A 22086-nucleotide genomic window follows, 5' to 3' on the forward strand; every position below is an offset into this window, starting at 1 on the left:
TCCTACGCCCTTGGTGGCAGGAAATGCAAATGTATGATTATTCAAATGTTTGCACTTTGTGAGCAAGCAATCTTATTGGGATAGTTCACCGTAAAAGTGAAAATTGTGCCATTATTTACTCAGCCTCTTGTTGTTCCAAACCTGTATGATTTATTTTATTCAATGGAATATTAAGTATGTTTTTGCCCATATAATGAAAGTTAATGGGGTCCAAAACAATATTGGACGCCAATGACTTTCTTTGCATGGACAAAAGAAAATCAGAATATCTTCTTTTTGTTACACAGAAGAAGGAAAGTTACATTTTCATTTGTGCGTGTCTCTTTAAGTTCCTTGAGATTAGCTGTTTATGCATGCTAGCAAAGTCATTTGAAAACAGATAATTACCGAATCCTACCACTCCATCATACCTGACCTAGCATTTTCAATGAGTGTTTGCTACTTGCTTCATTTTAGCCTTTCAAAGTGACTCTGCACTTGAGAGATGTTAACCGCATTCGTCTCTCCAGTCTACCATTATCAGCGGTCTAGGACGGGACGTTAACATTGATCTCTGTTCAGGCGGCTTGGAAATGAACGTTTACTTCACCCTGGTGGGCACTGCAATTATGGAGCACCAAATATGGCATTATATCTTCCTGGAGAAGAGACTTTAAAGTGGATGTCACTGAGATACAAGGCGGGAAAGCTGACCAATTAGTCTACTGTACTGAGCTGATAAGCTGCGTTGTGACTTCATTTCCTGCCTTTGAGTGAGTGTCACTTGATGGTGAGTAAGTGCTCAATATAACTAGAAGAATGCTTTATTACTGCTCATCATACCAGCGCTTCAAACAATGTGAACGGCAAATTTGTTTGGAGGAGGTAATTGGGGCCAGACGTTGCTGCAGGCTTGTGTTCATTTCCAGATTTGAGTCTTATGATAGTCACACTTGTCCTATTTTCTTGTGATCTGTTCACTCAGCATTGTGATTCAGGGCAGAGGTGAAATGGCCACTGGGATTGTGTATGGCAGATGAATTGAGGACATTCAGGTTGGTAATAGGTTGTTGATGTTTGTCCTTCAGAAACAGTTTGCTTGACATTTTCTTTATCACTGTTTTTACTGCATCCAGTGCAATGCTAAAGGAGAGACTCTGTAAATCAAAGAAATGACAAGTAAGAGTTACTTTAAAGTGCAGTGCCTTTTAAATATGTTTACTTTGGGTGAAGCTGAGTTTGAGGGGAATCAAACTTAATTGCTGTTCTCTTTTCATCTTGTACTTTTAGGTCTGAACCCGATACGTTTTGTCAACATGTTTGGCACACTGTTTTACATGTGCAATTTAGCACATTTTTTGTTCATGTATATATACATATATAAACATGATTTATAACCTAATTAACATTTACACAATAACATGCATATATTTAAATATATATATATATATATATATATTCACAAATGTGTAACCAATTTCACATAAAACAAATTGTTTTTAATGTTTTTAACATTTATGAATTAATTGTTAATAATAATACAATAATAATATATTTTTTCAATAAATGTAAAAAATAAATAATTAAAAAAGCTTGTGCATCCATGAATTTTGTTTTGCATTTGTGAATCATATTTTTTTTTTTTTTCTGAATACACCTTTGTGAGTCATATTTCATAAATAGATTCATTTTATTTTGGGAATGCGAATTAGATTATGTATATGAATCATATTTTGTGAATATGTTTTAGCAGTTGACTTTGTTTACAATTATAGTATTAATAAATATTTTGAATTAGCTTGACGTTTTTAGCTTACATTTTAGTAATCATTTTATTCGTTTTTTATTCGCAAACAAATGTAACCTACAGTATAAGCTAAACATAAATATACTTTATTTTATTGCAATTAAAGTTATAATTACCAATAACTACACCAAACTGAACCCCGGAACACCTGCTCAAGTTCACTGGTGATTTTGGAAAACCCTTTTTCAATTGGTGGCTTTCAAGGAAAAACTTGCTGATGATGTACATTTACATACAGTATATGCATTTAGCACAGGCTTACAAGAGGGCAACTAAAGCAGTTTGTTCAACAAGGAGTCAACAATATTATTATAATGCCAGGTTAATTTCACAACTAGATTAGGAATCAAACTAGAGAAGAGAAGAAATGCAGAGTTTTTTTTTTTTTTTTTTTTTTTTTTTTTTTAAGTGCATTGGGTGTTGGGGTGGTTAAGTGCTTGTCTTCAGCTGCTTCATAAAAGATGTCTCAGCAGTTTAGATGGAGGTTGACAGCTCATCACACCAAAGAGGAACACTTGAAAGTTTTTGGAGAGTGTGAAAGAAAGGAGTCGCTTATTCAGTGACCTCCGCTTGAGTTAGGGAGCGTACACTTGTAGGAGTGAAATGATGTAGGAAGGTGCAGTTCCAGTGGCAATTCTGAAAGCCAACGTCACAATCTTAAATTTGATTCTGGCCGCAAAGGGCCAGTGGAGTGAGATCAAGAGGGGTGTGAAATGGGTTTCTCTTTGGCTGATTGAAAAGTAGATGTGCTGCCGCATTCTAGATCATCTGCTGAGGCTTAGTGTCACATGCTGGAAGGCCTGCCAGTAGAGCACTGCAGTAATCCAGTCTTGAAATGACAAGAAGTTGCACCACATACTCTGACAGGAAGGGTCTGATTTTCCTGATGTTGGAAAGCAGGGAACCTGCACGACTCGGTCGCAGTGCTGAAAGATATGAGAGCTTATCTTTTCTTTTCTCGTACACTTGACTGGACATTTTACTTGTTTGTTCCTCTTTCCTATCAGGGTCCATGTTTGAGTGAGTATCGGAGCTGGGGAACAGGCTGGATCCGCGTCCCCGCTCAGCAACCTACACCCTTGAGTAATGAAGGCCATCTGCTTCCAAAGAGCTCCGTCAGCAAAACAGAGTCAGCCGAAAAGATTTCAATTATCAATATACCATTTAATACATCGCCCGCAGGCCAAACAGTCTGGCGTGCCGACAGCGCGAGATGGAGGATGTTATTCCTCAGCTACATGGGTGGATTCTGCAACGTGGCAAATCAGGGTTTCAGAGCTGTCTCGCATCTATCATGCAATGGATAAATGACCATGTCTGAGGAGAAGCAAACAACTCTGCGCCTTAGCAAACCGGTTAGTGCAACACTGTTTACTCACACGACAAACCAAGCCGTTTTTGATCACGACTAGGCAGAACACGGTAGATTACAGAGACTTGGACTTGAACACTGAAAGTAGAGTTTGATATGTAAAGTAAAGAGGCTCTGTAATAGTGAGCTAAACATCTTTTGATGTTTGTACCTTTCTAAACAGAGCTCCTCCGAACACCTGCTGAGATGAACAAAAGCTCTACAGAGAAATATAAATACACTGTTTTTCAAGATGACATTTGCATACTAGGTGATGTCTAATGATTCACTTTTTCCTTCTCTTGGCTTTTATGAGCCTGAGTGAGAAAGCAACCTAATTATACAAATGACCGAAGTGCCATTTCGAGAGTGTCAGTGCTGAATGAGACACAATGACATCCTTGGAACTGTTTTACCGTGTACTAAGATAGCAGCAACAAGCCATTTTTCTATCAACGTCATATGTGAAAATGGAAACCACAGCCAATCAGAAAAGTTCTTTCAGCAGTAAATGGCGTAATGTACTTTAACTAGCAGGGCTATGCATTGTAAAATTACAAAGACAATAATTACTTATTTGTGAAATGTAAACTTTTATTGGAATATATAGGATACATACATTAATAATTTGATTGTCACAGATTTATATCAAGTATATTCAGGCTTGTGTATATATATATATATATATATATATATATATATATATATATATATATATATATATATATATATATATATATATATATATATATATTTCCACTAAACATTAAGCAGCACAGCTATTTTCAACATTGATGATAATCTGGAGCAGCAAATTAGCATATTAAAATGATCTCTGAAGGATCATGTGACATTGAAGACTGGAGCAATGCTGAAAATTCAGCTTTGCCATCGCAGGAATAAATTATATTTCAAAATATATTCAAATTATTTGGAATGGTACTAATATTTCAATATGTAAATGCTGCCTTGGTGTGCATAAGTGCTTTAAAAATATAAAAACATTTTTAAAAATCTTACAGACCGCAAATTTGGACCGGTACTTTATGTGTGTATTTATCTATTTCTCTTTAATGTTTTTATATTTCAAAAGTGACAATAAATTAGAGATGAATACAAAATGCATAACGAACTGTGGGTAGTGAACTTTATGGGTTTTTTTTTTTTTCTCCCATAGTGTATATGCTGAAATATAAAGACGGAGTCTGAATGGAAATGTGAGTATGGACACTTGGCCCTGTGCCATTCTATAATAGTCAGCTGTGTTGTTGTTTTGAATGTTTTTTTTGTTGTTTTTTTTGCATTGGATCTGTCATTATCCATCTATCACATCTCTGGCATTGAGGAGAGGTTTCACCTTCACAGTGAATATACTCATGGAGTCTATTTTAGTTTGATATTGCACACACCAACTGAGATATAAAGCACAGATTTACTCTTACTGCAGACCTTCAATCAGTTTTTTTTTTTTTCAGTGTTTCATGTGACAAACATAATGTGCATGAAATTAAAGGCTCATATATATCATAGTTCCTACTCTTTACACAATATTATGTTTACACCTGAATGCTTTTTCAGTTCGAGAATTTCCATTAAAAATGCATTGCTTTCAACTGAAATTGTCAGTTGAAAGCCGTAATAACGTGACATGAAATTTTAACACCCAACAATAAAAAAGAACCCTCTGGAAAAGGTTTATTAAAAATTCACAAAGAATAGACCTGTGCACTTCACTCTTACCACCAAATAATCATATTTGCTGGTAGATGCCTTGCTGCATGTCACGTTACGCGTAGGACAAAGCTCATGCAGACGAGGAATATGTAGAAATAACATTTAATAACAAAACTCTCAGGGGAAACACCAAACACTCACGCTTACACTGACGATAACAGACCAAGGCTGAAGGAGAACATTCACAGAGACTAACAAGATAACCAATGAGGTGATTGACAATGCACAGGTGATAGACATGACTAATTAGAACAATCATGGAACACTAGGGCCACATTTACACATAGCCGGGTATTTAGAGAAACGAATATTTTTCCCCCTCCGTTTTCAAAAATAACATTGTGCACACAACATCGTTTTCAAAAAAAGTTGTCGTTTACATCAACCCGCATAAATACAATGGGCGGCAGTGTAGGGAGAAGGATAAAGCCATGCAAGCCAATCAGAATCCTCAAAATCGACAACAACAAATAGCACGAGCGACTTCCTGTTCCTTTCAAAACAACAGACATGGCGCGAGGTTCGTTCGTGTGGACAGACAGCGAAGCAAATGCAAATAGGCCAAAAGCGTTTGCACAAAAGTAAAAATGAGTACCACTTTAACAGCATCCATGATCAAATAGTAGCCAAACAAACTCTAAACATAGGGCGCTCACATGACGTAAGCATTTTCTGGCGCATAATGTGACGTTTGAGAACCTAAAACCCCGTTTCTCCCAGTTGACACGGCAACACATAACCGACGTTTTCAGAAATCTCCACTTTGGCCGGAGTTTTTAGAAATAATCGTTTTCTGGGATAAAAACGGCGTTTTCGTATAAATGACAGGCCAAAACGCAGGGAAATATCTGCGTTTTCCCATCGTGTAAACGGGGCCTAGGACACAGGACTGAACCAAAAACACAATGAAGGCGGGAAACACAGATCATACATGTAACAGCATGTACATCATATTTCCAAAGCGGCTATGATCCGGTTTTCTCCAGTATTTTCTATTGGGGTCAGTAAGATACTTTTATAAAAATACTTTTATTCAGCATTAAATTGGTGGTAAAGCCATTTAAAATGTTACCCCCCAAAAAATTGTAAACTGTAACAAAAAAATGTAAACACATATATTTACCATCATCACCGTTTGATCAATTTAATGCTGAATAAAAATATGAATTTCTCTCTCTTTAAAAAAGAAATATATAATCTTGCTGATCTCAATAGAAAATTCTGTTCTTTTGAACTTTCTATTAATCAACATTAAGCAGCAAAACCGTTTCAAGATTGATAATAATAAGATTATTATTGAGAGCCAGATCAGCATATTAGAATGATTTTTAAAGTTGTACAAAACTGGCATTTCTTACAATATATTTTCATAGTTCAGACCTGTACGCTTTATTCTTATCACAGAAAAAAAAAAGTTTGCTGGTAGATGCCGTCATATTTCCAAAGCAGCTATGATCAGGTTTTCCCCAGTATTTTCTATTCCAACATCTGCTCCAGAGCCTCAAGGTTAGATTTGCCTCTAGGGTTTCCGGGATTGTTCGCAGCATATGTTGTTTATGAGCAGCTTCAAAACCAGCTGCCCTTTCCCTGGAACAAAGCCGTAAGGTTTAGGGATTCGGTTTTGATCAGTGATACAGAAATGTCAAAGTCAACAGTACACAACTGTATCGCAACAACGTCGTTGAGCTTTTATTCATGACAATATTTTCAGCAAATCATGCAAGCATTTCTTTACAAAACGAGGCACAATGGCCATAATGTGAACGGCCTCCTGTTTGCTTTCAATGCAATTTCAAGACAAAATGATGGACTGTGCTGGTCTTTAAACGACTGTCAGATAACTGTAAACACTGCGTCCTGTGGGACATAAGGGACATGTTTCCAATATACTGGATGCCAATTTGACTTTCTTTTGCTTCCAAGGACAGACTACCACCTGCTGAAAAAAAATCCTATTTTATGCGCATGTTTATGGACACCTGGACTCGGGAGACAAGCCTGATTGATGGCTGAGAGCTCTAGGGAAAAAGATGCCCTACCCACAGACACGCCTCTGGATCCATTTATCACAATCACTCTCCGAGAGAAAGAAAGATGGAGGCACCAGCAAAAAAAAAGAGAGAGAGATGGTGCTCTACGGACAAAACTGCGACCGGTCAGCAGGCATGCATCACAGAGGGAGGCTGAGAGATAATTGGACAGTTGGTGGGAGAACACACTCCATCGGAAAGACAGTTTTGACAGGGAACACGGATGGACAGATGGATGGAGAGGAAAACTAGCAGCCGAAGAGCATCAGAAGGGCTGGAAGGCTGCGACGTCACTCCCCGGAGAGATGGAGGGTTCTCCATTACTTTGGGCCGTAGGGGTGATCTGTGTGGCCGGTCGGATTCTCTCTACTTTTTTCCTTCTCATGTTCAGATGTCGTTTATGAAGGTGAGCTGAACGCTTTTCGACGCCTCAGAGCATTTCGATAGTTATGTCTCTTGGACATCCCGATCGTTTGAAATGCAATTATGCTAATGGAAGTGGAGTTGAGGGTCAGCGCAGTACTACTCCACGAACGCTCTTCACCCTTGGAGTAATGAGGCTTAAAAGCATATCATCCCTGCTCTTTAATAGAAGCGAGGTGGACAGTTAGGAAGGCCTGCGTTGGACAAAGAGCTCTTGAAAATGTTTACCAGTCAGGTCTTCTGTATCTTGGATGAAAGAGAGAGTTCAAATATACACTCCTTCTCTTTCACTTGTCTCTTTTTGTACTAAAAAAGGCACGTTTGTTTAAATTGTTGTTCCCAACCATATATTTACATTTTTCAGGGGAATCGGTCTGGCATATGAGAAAAAATATTTTAACACAGACAAAATTACACACTCAGGGCCCTATTTTAACGATCTAAGCGCATGGTCTAAAGCGCAGGGAGTAAATGCACTTAGGTCATGTACGAATCCACTTTTGCTAGTGGGAAAAATGGTCGGCGCACCAGGCGCATGGTCTAAAATGGTCCCTATGAGTAATTGAGTGTGTTTTGGGCTTTACATGCAATAAACCAATCAGAGTCTGTCTCATCTCCCATTCCCTTTAAATGGCTGTTGCGCTCGCACCATGGAAGATTGCTATTTACATGATGGAATTTTATAGTGGAAAGACTGAATGCGTCTCCAGAGCGCAAGCGGATCTGCTCGTGCGCGAGGTTAAAGTGTGCAAGCAGACCATCTACAGGACAAGCCAGATTCCACCATATCTTTATGTACACAATAATAATCTTTTACATTTTGAATCCTTTTATTTCTAATATTTGGCATGTTTGTGTTCTGTTGTGCGTCCCTGTGTGTGTTGCGCGAGTGTATGTGCTTTGTGGACCCGCCTATAGGCGCACATTACTAACGCGCTCTTTAAATAACAAAAATATTGTGCCATTGACTTTAGACCAGGTTTCAGTTGGTCAATGGCGCAGTCTATTTCAGTTGCCTCGCAATAGCAACACGCCATCAATGCGCCAGAACACACCTCGTTTTCAGACCAGCACACCCATGGGCGTGAAAATGATAACTGCGTCGGGCTGAAACTATAGCAAAACACACTCGCGCCTGGCGCTGCGTTGCGCACGGTGTATGATAGGGCCCTTTAAGTTTAATGGTGACACATTTGACACTTTTCATACTTCAGTTTTTCCATGCATAATATTAGGGATTCACAAAAACAGCTGTAATTGAGTTACATGAGCATTTCCCACAGATACTGGAATGGTCCCACTTATTCAGGCAACAGATATTATTATAGTTTTGAATTTTTATTTGCATTTTCTTTAGAATTTGTCTTTTCAATTTAGTTTTAATTTAGTTAGTTTTCACTGTCATATTCATTATGGTTTTAGACTACTTTTAGTGTTTTATGGCTTCCAAAGTTATTTAAAAATGTTTAACGGTTTAAATTTCTCAGCACATTTTAGTGTTGCTATCATGCTTAATTAAGGCAGATTGTAAAGGTTTCATGTTTTATAATACACCAAAAACTAACAATAATTAGTGGCAGTTATTTTTGTAGTGGTTTATTATAGTTTCAGTTTTTACAAGTTATGTTGTATTTTTTAAATATAAGGACAATGTAAAAAACGTATGTATGCAATAAGTGCATTGTATTTAAATAATTAAATTTTAATGTTATTACATAGTAAATAAAGTGGGACCCATCCAAACATAAATACAGGTAATATGTATTTATTAAAAAATACAATACACAGTTTTGTTTTTATTTACCTGACTTTGGCCATGTTCACACAGCAAAAGAATACGGTTGTTAGTCCTGTATTTGAGTCCTTCATACGGTTACATTCACTCACAGTTCGGTATTTACGGGACTGAAAACCGCATTCTATAACCGAACTCACACCTGTATATTTTCAGGACTCATCCAAAGGTTTTAGATCCAGTCAATGGATTGCTATGCGTGACTCAAATGCTCCATTCTCCACCAGATATAAACGCTGACTGTCAGTTAATGAAGATTTGATGGATGAACTCAGCTCGATTGAACTCTTGTCATGTCAAAAGTGATAAGACTCACACCTGTAAGTAAATGCGGTTGTCCATCCCAAAACCTGACAGGTACGAGTGTGAACTTAGCGTTACATTTGCTTAAAGATTTAGGCTAGAAACATACTAACTAGCACTCCTTGTGGCCATGCAGAGAATGCATTGAATTATGAATTGAAATCAGGCACATTTATAATGCAGCTTAGCACAAAATTGAGCTTGCATAAGAGTGTTTCAGGGCTTAACACTTTTATATGTAATTTACTTTTTATGATTGGCTATCCCCATTTGTATGTGAAATGGGCAACAACCGCACAACAACGCATGGAATTTATTCCATGTGTTTACCAAAATCAATAAATTAACTGGTGAATATATTCAGTGCCACAGTCTAATTTGCACATTTAAATTGTATTTTTACATTACATTGTGTTGCCTTTTTTGAACTCCAATAACTTACTAATTTCTCTGTTTTTATAACCTGCTTTATCTTGTGGTTTGAATAATTGGTTACAGTAAGTACGAGCAAACACATATTTACTCCTCTCATTTCAGTGCCCTGTCCGCCTGTGGCCCAGTTTGGCTGTGCTGAGCATCACAAAATACTGCTACTCTGTATCCGAGTATCAGTTCTTTAGAGATTAGCTGAAGCCTTCCTCTACATTACTCACATATCCAAAGTTGAGGGACCGGCCCCCTTAGGGCCCACTGTGCTCACACAGCGATAATTAGCTTCAAGTGTTCTATTCTGGGATAATAGAGCAGCATGTCACACCAGACAAACCTCCACAGCCAGCCAAAACCGCACCCCCTACCGTTGTTTGAGTCCTAGCATGTTGAAATATATGGGTACAACACAGCAGGCCGCATTTGAGCTTTTGGCGTCGACTTTTTCCTGCTAAGTCAACTGAGGTCGATTCTGAAATGATTTTTAATTGTTCACCCCCAAAGGATGTTAATTAAGGAATTTAATTTGATATGATATCCACAACCCTGAAAGCAGGCCAAGAGTTGAACGCTTCTGAATTTTCCTGCGAGAGAGGCGGGATGCAGCGTATCACGAACGCCATTCTAATGAGGCCTGAAAAGGCAGATGGCGACAATTAAAAGCCAGCGCTAGCTTTTGTCAACGAATCAACCGTCTGACAAGACTGTGAGTGATGTTAGATCAGGATTTCAAAAGTAATGTGATCATCTTTGAAGGTTTACACAGAGTTACAGTACTATAGATTTGAAGGGAAGTGGAGGAAGCCGGTTTGCCCTTGGTCAAGCTCTTCTGTTCAGTGTACAGAGAGCATGATGCCATCTGGAGATGCGAGGACTAATCATTTGGTTGGCCAAAGCATAAGCAGAATGATGATAACGATGCTTCAACAGGTCAAACACAGTCTGGCTGTGATATCAGCTCTTGTCTAGATGTTGGTTTAAATAGAGAGCTTCTAAAGGCCATGACACACCAAGCCGACGGTCGGCCGTTGTTGAGCGTCGGGCGGACCAGTTTTTGCGGTTTGTTCTGCACCATCAGCACATCATCTGGGGTACTTTGGACGATTTAGCATGTTGAATTGGTGTGTGTCTACGTCTTCGGTGAGAGAGAAAACTCTGATTGGCTGTTCAGCTTAGCCAACATGTCAGTGCACGAGAATAAAAGCAAATGTTATGAAAGAGCAAAGATGTCAAGACAGCACAGAATTTTGTGTCATCTTACCAGTATTCCAATATGCAAATATTGTCATAACAACATGAGCTGTCTGGAATGAAGAAAGTGATCAGCATGATTGAAATTCAAAATGGTAAGCAAGCACAGCTTTGGTTACGGTTTGTATATCTGAAGTCCTGGTTTTGGATTCCCTTTTTGAACGACGAACATAGACTATTGATCCCTGTTGATGCACACAGTTATTTCCTTACATGCACACATTTAGTCCTTTTGGTGTGTTCAAGAGCAGCTTTTTAGCCCAGTTTTTTAGGCCGACATGAGGCAACAGCACAGTCAGCTTTTGTCCCCGCTAGTTCTTTTATGTCAGTTTGGTGTGTCACGGCAATAAGTTCCTCCAAGCACCTTTATCTAATGTGTTTGTATAAATAAATTGTTTTAGATTGGTAGTTTCTTCAGAGGTAACACTTTTTTTTTGATGATCCAATCTACTAAGTATAAGTAACTACATGTCAACTAACTCTCATTAGAATCTTAGCTCACTCTCTGTTTAATGTTTGCTAACTTCTGATGGTCCTCCAACAGACATTCTACTGACTAAAAGTAACTTTGCAACAAAGCTGTACTGCAAGCGACGTGACATCTTAAAGAGGTATTGTCATTGCATGCAATTATTGTTTGGGAACAAACACTTGTCAAAAAACACTGTAAATAAAAATACTTTGCAAGCAAAGCATTGCACTGCTGTTCTGAAGGAGAGAGAATGTGATAGTCAGAGTAAATGACGTGAAAGTAATTATTGTGTCACTTTCTATTAAAAGTACCAACATAACCAAATTATATGAAATCTTAGGTACAGTATGTTGAATTATGATTTTAATTATAATTATAATTAATTATAAAATGTTTCTTCACTTTTTACAAGCACGCTCCATCATCAGAAACGCTGCGGACATTGGAAGGGCATAATCCACAGTTTATGATGCTCATTTCTTGATCTTTTTTTTCCTTTCTCTCTTTGTACTTTATATATAGGTGCATTGCATGTACTTCTGCCTCGGTGAAGACTGTAAGATGTGATCTAGTATTTGATGAGGGAAGCTTAGATAAAATCTTATTAGCACAGTCGTCCTCACTTTACCCTCAATAGAAGTGACATTGCTGAGAGGAAGTGAAACACGGGTCAGTATCCCACAGTAGGAATTGGCCATTAATCCCCAGCAGCCACTGAGAACACCAATAAGAGCAGTTTAACTTTACAAGACTCAAGCTAACTTTTACACTCACTGACTAGGAGGAGGTAATGAGATCCAGAAACTTGGGGAACTGCAAAGGTTATTAACTCAATTTCATCTTATGTCACTTTCATCTCAGCTGTCTGTTCTGCTTGGCTTGGCTCGCTGTTATGAAGTTTAGCATTGTGGGTGGGAAGGAGAAATTGCAATGCAAGAAATGAGTTGTCTTTTATTTCGCTTTGATTAAATCGCCCCTGGCGTCATTGTGCTCATTTAATTTGGACAAAAGTAACTAGTTAATTCTTGCGTCTCCAGTATGTGGTTTTACTGCAGCTGTGAGACTCTCCTCACATGTAATTATTGTGCTAATAATTTACATTTAATTAACTTGACATTCAACATCTTGAGTTTTACTTTGTGTATTAAAGTCAAAAAATGCACTTGAGATAGTAAAATGTTATACAGTGTGCAAACAAAGATTTTGCTTAATGTATTTGGTTCAATGAAAGCAGTTTTCTGCACTCAAGTCCAGTTGAAAAGGTGAAGCTTTTGATGACTATAATTAGTGAATAGCATAATCAGCTTAGCTTCTCTCGCAGAGCATCTGCGAAAAACAAACGCAAGTGCCCTTCCGTGCATGTCATGTTGTCATGGTACATTTGCTGTCAAAGTCCCTCTTGAAAAAAAGGTTCTTTATTAGCATTAATGTTTCCATGAGGAACCTTTAATATCCATGGAACCTTTACATTGTAAAAAAAGGTTCTTTATAGTGGAAAAAGGTTCTGTAGATTATTATAATATTCTTTGCACTAGGAAAATAACGGTTCTTTTAAGAACTGTTCACTTTTGGAAGCTTTATTATTAAGAATGTAGGTACAAAATGAAACAATACCGGTAGGGAAAAGTAGATAGAATTGAACTAGTTTGGATCAGGCAACCAAGTGTTAATTTACTAGACAAACACACACAGTAATGTCTGTTTTTCACTTTTGAAAGTAAGGGTGCTTTATTATCAGAAAATAACGGTTCTCAAGACCTGCTCTCTGAAAGGCTCTTTGGGGAGGCAAAAACTGTTCTTCAATTGCATTGCTCCAAAATCCCCTTTGAAACCTTTATTTTTAAGAATGTACTGTAGTAGGTACAATGTCAATGTGAAACAAGGCCGGTAGGGATGGAGTAGATGGAATTGAACTCTAGTTTGGACCAAGCAACCAAGTGTGAATTCACTAGACATTCTTTTGGGACTGGAAGGAACGATTTCCCTTTGCAGTAGACATATAAAGGGTATTATGACCATGGCGTCCTGTGTCAGGCTGAGGGCACAGCGGTCGCCCAGGGAGGGATTTAGCCACAAGCTCTCTCTCCAGCCTGCCAAGAGCCAGTGGGACTTCAATATTGGGCTTCAGCACAGCTGCAGAGAGCAGAACTGCCTTTGAGAGCCCCCGAACACTAATCCTGATGAAATCTCACTATATACTGGCAGATAAATATTTCGTAATTTAATACACATAGAGAACATGGATGTACAAGCCAATTTAACCATGACTGATTGTTATGTTTCTGTGTCAAGAGCCATTTCCTTGTGTTGCCCCCTTTATTATGTTTATGGTGAGGTAATGGACACTCAATTGGATTTGACACGGCATCATCAACGCCCAATATTACATTTGACACGCTGTAAATCAGAAAGCAAATGTCGACAAATGATGGCCATTTCCCCATCTCCTCAACCTCCATCTCCATCTCATATGTGATGACGACGAGTAAGTTTAATTACCGTGATTTACGACGCAGTGCAACTCAGTCGTCATCGAGGGGTGTAAAGTCATTAGAGGCGAAGCCGTTTGGAATGAGCTGTGACTGACTCAAGTGTTAAAACATAAACTAGCAATTAGATAAAGATAACACATGGCTCACAGGGAGCGCCAAGGAAGTCTCCAGCCATCCGGGACGAATGGAGCATTCGGGGACTGACCGTAGGGTTTGTGCTGAGTCTGAAATGATGCCCTTTGGGTTTTTCAGTGGATCAGAATGGTTTGTTTTTGAAAGAAGGCACCAGGCATGAGGAAATTGTCTGGAGAAATGTGTATTTTTCAATCTTTACAAGATTGCATTAGTAATGCACTGTTGCTTATCCACCTTGGTGCTGGAGAATACAAACTCTCAACTTGGAGGAATGGAAATGTAAAACTTAACACAACCTAAACTCAATAGAATTCAGCTGTTTAAAGCTGTACTGTGTATTATTATTTTTTCAGTTTTCCGAAATACTTTCCACTTCTGCCATTGTTAAAACAAACAAGCAGTCTCATTCCAATCTCACACTGTTTTTTTGTTTTGTTTTGTTTTTTTCTTGATTCATGAATGAATCATTCAGAATTGTTTTGTGAACTGGATCAAATGATTCATTGAAAAGATCTGCCTCATAAGAATGATTCATTCACAAATCAGGACATTGCATGACTGAGTCATTTGGACCACTTTTGTCTTTTTATGAAGTTTGAAAGCTTTGCTTCCCATTTGTTGAATTGCATTCTTCAGAATTTGTCCCCTTGTTTTCCACAGAAGAAAGAAAGTCATATAGGTCTGTAACTACATGAGGGTGAATACAAATATTTTTAACTTTTGGGAAACTGTTTCTTTAAGATGGATTAGAATAACATGCACAACATTACTAGCAAGCTCCTTATGAAATTCTTAAGGAAGGAAGTCCAAATAGAATTAAAAATCAACGAGAAGCGCTATCACACCATGCAGTGGGAAAAATGAACTCTAAAACTAAGAAGAGAGAGGTTTCAGCAAGCACTTTGATTAGCAAAAACTAGCATGTAGCTGATGAACTTTTCCAGCCGTGTTAGAAGCTACTGGGATTATCTTCACAGCTATTCTCTTAAAAGGAAGTTCTCACAATCTGATTTCCCATGTGTAACTGCTTAGTATTCCAACTGAGAAAGCCGTGGAATTTTAATAAAGGTGCATAGACCTATTCGAGCCTACTACCGAAATCTCTTTTTTTATGTATCGATGGGGTTTTTCAAAAGTCAGTTCGTCATGTCTTAATAGCTGCAGCTCCACTTCAGAGGTACTTCGGCAAAACCTTCTAAAACCTCTTAAGTCCCTTTTCCCTTGTGTTTGTTTTTTAAGCATTGTTGCTGTCTTTGAGTGAGTTCCACGGATGTCGAGTTGATGGGATGAAAGGCCAAAACCTCAGAAGAGGGCTGTCTCATCCTTCAGCCCTGCAGTGATGGCTCAAAGGGGATTGTATCATTCATCTCCTAGACTTGACAACATTAATTTATCTGTCAGTCATTCAGTGAGCCCAGGCCCTGTGTCTCAAATCATTAAGGCAGTGTCACACTAAACTTTGCAGCATTTAGTGCATAACAAGAGCACTTCTCTAAAATAATTATCCTGGACAATGGCACTTTATCATGCCTTTATGCATTCAAGCATTCAAAAACATTTAGCAGAAGGGATTTGAGGGCCCGTCCCCTCCATATTCACTTTTCATTGATGTTTGAAAGATGGCAAATATGTGAATACTAGAAATGCAGAAGTAATGATTACATTGTCTAAAAAAAGTGGTTTACTGTATGTGTTGTGGGAGGTTGGCAGGATGTTTGCTATCTGATTACTAACATGTTGTTGTGTAGTTACTTGGATATTCTGGGTGTTTTTAGGTGGTTGCTTACTGAACAAAGTCAAAGAGATACCATGATATGGTATTCTGATATATGGCTAGTTTCATGCAACATTTGAATTGTTTTAAATTATTTTTAAACCATAAGTCAGATGGCTTCAAGTATACATTGAAGTTTGATAATTAGTGTTACACCGTGTCTACACCGGATGCGAGCGGCGCTATGCAATGTGACAAAAGACAACAGAACCCATTATTATCTGTGATGTTGTCGTTGCACGACATTACAAATCCCAGACACTAAACTGATGCCTCATCCTGTTTATGAAGCACTCCAACCACTCGCGATACTTCTCATAGGAAGGACAAATTAATTTGCAATGGTTGCATTGTCGCGTCCAGTGTAGACAGTCTCTAGATGTTGCGTTGGACACTGCGCGTCGGACCGCGCCGCAACAGCTTGAGGCTGTGTACACTGCAAATCCATTTGTTCCCGTAGCACTTCTCGTAAAGAGTAGGGGTGTAACCCTAGTGCCCTGGCCAAATTCCCTTCATTGGCCTTTATCAATCAATAATAATCCCCATCCCTTGAGTTGGTTCTCTCCTCTCCACCTATTCCTGGCATGTGGTGAGTGCACTGGCGCCGTTGTTCTGTGGCTGCCATCGGATCATCCAAGTGAATGCTGCACACTGGTGGTGGTTGAGGGGAGATATGATTGGAAAGCGCTTTGGGTGTAGTAGTACATAGTATAACACTAACCTAATTCATTCATTTATACTGTCTGGATTTTTTCATGTCACGCCACACCAAATCTAGTGTAGACAGCATCACTGATTATAATGGGTTCTATTTGCTTACATCGTGTCATTCACATCTTGTGTAGATACGGTGTAAACTTAAGAATTTTAAATAATAACATTTGTGCATTTGCAAGATGTTTTTATCCAAAGTACTTTCATAGTTTTTCATGTTTTTTCATACAATTTATCAGTCCATGCTTTCCATGGGAATCAAAGCCATGACCTTGGCGTTACTTTGCAATGTTCTGCGTAATAATAATAGTGATGCTAGAGTTAATATTACTTAATTTTACTCTGCTTACCTTTCACATTCATGAATGCCATGCTGTTCCCTTGCATCAGTCACTAAAAAAGGGGAAAGTGGAAAACTGCAGTGTGTCTCCATAAAAAGGACTTGGCATGGAAATCGGGCTCCTTTCCTCAGGGGCTCTGGCCTGTTTTAGATGATAATTGAAAATGATGTAAAAATAGTGGTCTGCAGCAGACACAGGTCATATCTCAGAGGGAAGGGTTGGCATTTGGCCTCTCGTTGGAATTTCTGTATAATTAACTAGACTTTTACATTTTCTGCCCAAAATATGAGTGGCGCTTGCCTGCACAAATCTCAGTGCCGCAGTGCTAGTGTTGTGGGCAGTTGGCAGGGCATTGCTTTGTGGTCGCAAAGGTGTTCTGAATGTTTTTTAGCAAATTGGAATGATGTTGCTAAGGTGTGTGGGGGGGGTGGGGGTGGGGGGGGTGATTCAGATTTCATAAGTATGGTTTGTTAACTCAAATTATGAGCTTTAGCAAACACAACTAATTATATTAGCATTTAATGTAGCGTTTAAAATGATTCTGGAAACAGTCTTGACCTCATGCCATGTTCAAGTGAATAAAGTAAATATATTTTCATAACCTGTGAGTACTTACATGTGAAATCACAATTTTTCCAGAACAGTGAAAACTGACAGCTGATGTTTTCTATCCACTTCACTGATGATAATCAATTCTCAGGTTCAAATCATGAGAGGAGTCAACGCAACATCAGAGCGCTATCACCAATCAGCTGTCAGCACTGCAGTGGATCCTACGATGTGCTTGGTTGCTATGGACACAAGAGGAAAGTGCACCGGCATGACACATGTCAAATCTGGAGATGTACCGACTGCGCTGGCAGACCGACAGTAACGGGATTTGTTTCATCCGTCATACCGTCAGTATGCATCAAATGATTGTTTTACACATCGATTTGATTATTTCTTAATACAGACCCCTGATCCTTCATGCATTAGGCCACAGAAAGATAAGTGAGCTTTGATTTTTGTAGTGAACACAGCAAGGTGATTGTATCAGCACGTTTGTTGGGATTAGCAGTTTTGAAGAGGATCAACAAGCCTGTAATCTTCTCTGTGTTGTAATTCAGTGGCAATAAATACAGGGATGTTGGGTTAAAGACACACAAATCGATTTTAATTCAATTGCTCAAATGTTGCTCTTTAATGGCTCAGGAGTCGTTATGTTGTCATTTCTAGTCATGTTTCGTTTAATCGGACAATTCTCCACCAAAATTTGTGGAACACAAAAAAAGATATTTTGAAAAATGTCTCTCTCTTTTTTTTGGCCATCCAATGAATGTCAATGGGGTCCAATGTTGTTTTGGACTCCATTGACATCCATTGTAATGGCATTGTTTTTTTTGTTTCACATAAGAAAATTATGAAATTTCTCCTAAATTTGAATAGACACAAATGAAACAATTATCGACATATTAAGGATATAGTGGTATATAGCTCAGATAATTTGTTCTTGGCATAGAGGGAGGATCTACAACATTCCTGACTCTATACAACATCAATGACTCATGGGAGTGTGAATAAGACTATTCAAACTCTTGTCTTCTCACTCATCATTTTGCTGTTGTTTATGAGCGCTGCGGTCCATTTGTAATTGTTCTCATCAAAGATGAGATGTTTGATTACGTGGGAACACCTCAAAAGAAAAGAAGGCGCGAAACCGCCTGGGACCTTACAGCCGGAGAAATACTCTGGTGTTTCAAGAGCTTTTGAAAGTTTTTTAACAGGATGATTTCAACACTGCCTGCGAGATCAGTCAAACTTTGATGTCGGAACAGAGTATCACATCAACAAGCGCTGTAATCTCCAAATAAAACAGCCGAGGCTGACTGGGGATAAAGCCAGAAGGAATTTCTCGAACGACTCCCATTTGTCAGTCCGCGCACAGTGCCAGTCACAGCAGGGACGCCCATCGAAGGAGAAGCTTCCAGACAGGGAACAGAGGGGTTTGAACCGCATGAATCCGTATGGTTCTTCATCTCTCTCTCTTACTTAATGCAAACTTCAAAATGAATCTCCTTGGGTTTCTGGATCGCTCGAGGGGCTTTCGTTCTCGTTCTGCGGTAAATTGAGTGAAATGGCAACCGTAAATGTTCTCAGAAGGTTTTCCAGGGAATTCAATTAGGTGAAGTGACCTTACTGAATCCAAACGTACATGGGCAACATCTCAGTAGAAGCGTTAAGGTCAACAGTGCATCACTTAAGCATTTTCTATTGACAGAGGCAGCTATAACATCCAAATGCAATAAAATAGCCCTTTAATTCTCAGTTAACCTGTGGGCTAGGGTTATTTATTATGAGTCGTTTAGCCAAGCGCTGAAACCTCATCTATCTACAGATCATTTGATTCTGCAGTTGCTCATTAATTTGAGCGCATTGTAAGCAAGTCCAACTAAATGTGATTACGGCTTGCGGGGAATGCAATAATAGCTCTTTATTTTTTATGCTCCATAACACAGAATTATGTGCTGCTTACGGAAATCATTTGCCGGTATATGAGGACATCATCTCGGCTCGAGCTATCTCTTTGTTTCGTATTATTAATGCAAAGGTCAGAGCTGAATCTGGAAAATTGTGACAATGCAGAGGTTGCGTGCGTGTGTATGTGTGTGCGCCCTGCTGTTGGATTTAAGAGTGTGCTGTCGAACTGTTTGCTGTTTGTGTGCTGTTATGAACCGCAAACACTCATAAGGCCTGGCGAGGCACAAATCAGAGATGTTGGGAAGACAGTTTTACTGCTGCAGTAAGTCGCACACATCAAGCGTGAAGCCAGACCACAGCGCACAAGTTGCTAGGCAACACCTTGAGGTCGCTTCCCACAGCTGCTGTACTGATTAGTTAATTGTGTAAGTAAACAAAATGTTGAGTAAAATCACCAAATCCACTATCCAGGACAGAAAAATCAGGCAAATGGTGAAAGCACCTGGCACCACAAACCCACTTTCTGGACGTATCCAATCACAGGAGCTGTACAGTAAAATGGCTTCATTAAAAACAGCTGGTCCAGCCGGTCTTACAGAGTGACCAACTGAAAAGTGCCCAAAGTCTCTCTAAAACCAGCCAACAAAGAAAGCATAAAGGCCATTGCCGGTATACATTTTTTGCATTGTATTATACATGACAATTAAGTGCATCCTCCTCAATGTTTGTTTGTTTGTTTTCAACTGCTTTTTTTGCTATCTATCTATCTATCTATCTATCTATCTATCTATCTATCTATCTATCTATCTATCTATCTATCTATCTATCTATCTATCTGTCTTTCATAATTGCAGTAATGACGGGATTCCAACTTGTAAAAAGCATTCAAGTCCTCGTAGAAGTCGTAAATACAACTTGTAACCTGGGAATTTTCTGAGAGCTCCTACTTGTACCACCTGACCACTGCAGATCCATTTGGCTATTGATAGTGTTGCCATAGAAATGCATAATTCATCATGAAATTACGGTAATTATGACATGGCGTGAATGCTGCAAAAATATTAACTTCAAAACTTAATATATCTCTCTTCTGCATTTTCTTAACATAACCCCTAACCTGATAAGGATCATCAGTATGATATCACAATGCAAAACATCTTCATGATACTAAAAATAGGGTTTATTTTTGTTTTTGGAAAAATGTGATTGCCGTTTTCTGTCTTTTGAATTTAGGGGTGAAGACATGTTATGTTTTTAAAGAATATTTTTGGCTTTATTTTTATAGGACAGTTTGAGAAGAGAGACAAGAAATGACTGGAGAGGAGAAAGGGGGGAACAGGATCGGGAAGAAAGAGCCGGAATATAAACTCTGGTCGCCATATGTTTGAACCGCTGCCCACAAAGCTATGATTGGACATGTTCTTGACAGTCAAATTACAAATATACTCAGTCTATGCAGACAGATAATTTAATGACCGGTGTTATGGAGAAAAGCGCATTATCCATGTTATTTGAATCAAGATGCTGCTTTCAGCTGGTGGCAGCCAACAGTCCACTCCTGTAATTTCACCTGATAAAGGTCTTGCCTGTACAGCAGCATCGCTCCCTTGAGAAGGTTCTCCATAGCAACTGGGCTTTGTTACACACAGACATGTAACTCTGTTCACAATAAGAGCAAATGAGGGATATTCAGACAGCAAAACAAGACCAGCGACAGTTCTCCGTTATCTGATATTCACGGTCCAAGTTTAACTCCAGTTAGTGTGACTGAATCAGAGCACTGAGAATAACTAATGGCCAGATGGAGTGGCGTTGATCATCGCAGTCTGTTCGATTCCCATCACAAAGACAAACTCTGCGCTTTCAAGTATAAATTCATTAATCACATGCCACACAAATGCTGTCGATGGAGACATCTTCACATACCATTTCTTGATTAGATCGCGGCAGGATGGCGCTAATGAAAGCCGTGTCTCAAAGTTGCTCATGTGCGTAAGACATTATGCCTGCTGTTTGTTTGACATTATTTATATTTATATATTTGTGTTAGTGTGGATGTATGCTGTAATTGTATCTCACTGTGAGCAGGACCCTTTGTATGAGGGTATTAAACCCAAACATTCGGCTTCTTTGAAGCGTTAGGTGGCTTGCAGATGGTTTATAATATAGACTGTTCCCGTGATGCAGTTGCAAGAATTGCAATTACCTTCATAGTCGCTCCGTTGCAAAGTGCAGCATGGCGGTCCTTTGACTTTTGCCAAAGTTGACCTTTGCTACAAAGAAATCCGAGCAAGGACTCACCAGTAACCTAATTAATAGGAAATGTCACAGCAGTAATTACGACCCACGATGTGAATCATCAAGGGTGCAATGCTACTGTGGGTGAAAACGGGTGACTTTGAAGACTTTCTTTTACTTGGCTGTCCAAGAAAATGTAGGTTTGAGAATATAGTATGTTGCAACAGATGATCTACTCAAAGGACATTTATCATTTGACTATCGCCTATAACCTCCAGTCTGATTGGACCACAAGATGACCATCACAGGAACTTAGAAAGATTCAGTCCCTTAAAAAAAAAAAAAAAAAAAAAGTGCT

Source organism: Scardinius erythrophthalmus (assembly GCF_964197995.2).
Source record: "Scardinius erythrophthalmus genome assembly, chromosome: 4".
Classification (NCBI taxonomy): Eukaryota; Metazoa; Chordata; class Actinopteri; order Cypriniformes; family Leuciscidae; genus Scardinius; species Scardinius erythrophthalmus.